This window comes from Euprymna scolopes, chromosome 10, assembly GCF_053919585.1.
Source record: "Euprymna scolopes isolate OS-2025 chromosome 10, ASM5391958v1, whole genome shotgun sequence".
Classification (NCBI taxonomy): Eukaryota; Metazoa; Mollusca; class Cephalopoda; order Sepiida; family Sepiolidae; genus Euprymna; species Euprymna scolopes.
In genome coordinates this window covers 39496383-39498750 of record NC_136491.1, presented here as the reverse complement: position 1 = coordinate 39498750, position 2368 = coordinate 39496383, and the positions used below count along the sequence as shown (strand labels likewise).

General features: G+C 35.8%; 1 pseudogene; it reads right to left on the bottom strand.

Moving 5' to 3' along the window:
• Nucleotides 1-1141: 1141 nt before the first annotated feature.
• Nucleotides 1142-1258, bottom strand: LOC145286600 (5S ribosomal RNA; annotated as a pseudogene).
• Between the last annotated feature and the right edge of the window lie 1110 nt (nucleotides 1259-2368).

Genomic DNA, 2368 nt, shown 5'->3' with positions numbered 1-2368 from the left:
TACGAGTCGTAACCTGATTTAGTTTAAAGATTTAAAAAAAATAAGCTAATTTCATGTACGTCGTGTTAGGGCAGTTGGTTGCAGCGCTGGGTCTTTATCTAAACGTTTTGGGTTCGAATCGTGGTGTGAAATGTCTTTTCTTTTCGATTTTTAAAATTTTAATATTGAAGAAGAATTATTTAAGCCATTTTTCAGGTAAAGTTCGTTTTTCTGTTTTTTTTGTTTTTTTTACTTCGCTTATTCTTAGGTTCACCACCACCACCGACCGATATCACAAACCCCAAAACACCCGGGGGCAACGCCGGGTAACCACCGATTTTTTTTTTAATTTTAATATTGAAACAGGCTTATTCAAGCCATTTTTCACGTGTTTTCTTTTGGGGGGTGTTATTTTTCAGATTTTTTAAAGAGGTTTTAACGTTCGTTTTTCTGTTTCCTTTTTTTGTTTTTTTTTTCGATTTTTACATTTAATATCGTTCGTTTGCCTTACATTAGTTTTTTTTTGGTTTTTTTTCGATGTTTTTAAGTTTGAACTTTTTTTTTATGATATTTAATTTTTATTTAATATTTAAAAATATTTACTTTGTTTATTCTTATGTTTTGATTACCCCCCACCACCACCCGGGAACCCCCCGCTTTCTTTTAACGTTCGTTTTTCTGTTATTTTTTTTTGTTTTTTAATTTAGTTTTTTTACTTCGCTTATTCTTATGTTTTGATTAACACTCCCCCCCCCGATCACCCCCCCCCCAAAAAAAAAACTCGGGCAACGCCGGGTAACCCTCTCCCCTAGTACTTTCATAAATCAGAGTCCATTTTCTGTTTTTGAACCCAGTCAACGACGGGTACTTCTGCTAGTATATATATATATATATATATATATATATATATATATATATATATATATATATATATATATATATATATATATATATACGTGTGCGTGTGTGTGCGTGTAAATTTACATAGGTATATAAAACAGACTCCTTCAGTCTTGGACAGATTATGGCTACCCACGAAGGGTTGCGTGCGCGTGTAAGTTGCACAATCTCCAACCACAGCTCCCCTGAGACGACATTGTTGAATACCAGTGGCAAGTGAAGTTCAGGACGACCGGAAACAAATGCTGAGATAAGCGGAGAGAACATACAGCGCCTAGCATTCCCAAATGGTCACCCATCTGGTACTAACCAGGCTCAACGTTGCTTGACTTCTGTGATCTGACGAGAACCGGTGTGTCAACGCGATTTTGCCGTATATCCATAGGTATATATATTGTAGGAAAAAGGAAAAACGACAATATAAAGCTATATATATGTATATATATATATACAGTGATGATCATATTTATTGGCACGGTAAAATAAAAGTTAAATTTTGTCTAATAAATTCTAAAAAAGGGATTAAATTAAAGAAAATAACAAAGTATATTATGTATTTTTAACTGGCCTTTCCGATGCAGCAATCGGATTTTAGAAAAAATAAATAACAAAGGAACAACAAACATAATTGCAAAAAACCCTTGTTCAAAATTATTGGCACGATTTATTTGATAATCAATTGTATAGCCTTTGGCCTTGATCACCTTCCTCAGTCGCTTTTCATAGTTTACAACCAAGTTGTTGCACTCTTCAGTAGTAATTTTAGCCCACTCTTCCTGACAATAATCCTCCAATTAAATAAGATTCTTAGGCTTCCTTTGCATTACCCTCAATTTTAATGTTCTCCATAAATTTTCAATTGGATTAAGGTCTGGGCTTTGTGATGGCCACTCCAAAACATTAATATGATTGTCCTCAAGCCATTTTTTAGTCAGTTTAGCCGAATGCTTTGGGTCATTATCTTGCATGAACCACCAACGACGACCAAGTGAGAGCTCTTTAGCAGAGTCTTTCAGGTTTTCATCCAATATTTTAACATAATCTTCTTTTTTTATGCTACCTGTGACCTTAACAAGTCGCCCTGGTCCAGAGGCAGCAAAGGATCCCCAAAACATCAAACTGCCTCCACCGTGCTTCACTGTGGGTATGGTGTTCTTAGGCAGGAAAGCTTCGCCAGATTTTCTGTAAATATAAGACACTTTATTATGGCCGAATAACTCTATTTTCGTTTCGTCAGTCCATAGAACACGTTTCCAGAATGCAACATCTTTATCAATATGACGTTTTGCAAAGGCTAGCCTTGCTTTCAGGTGCATAGGCTTCAATAAGGGAGTCTTTCTCGGACGACATGCTTTTAAACCAGCTCTCTTCAAAACTCTACCAAATGTATGTCGAGATACATTCACTCCAGAGGGGCTCTGTTCATCAACAATCTCCCCAACAGAGATCCTTGGGTTTTGTTTTACTTGTCGAACAATTTTTCGTTCAT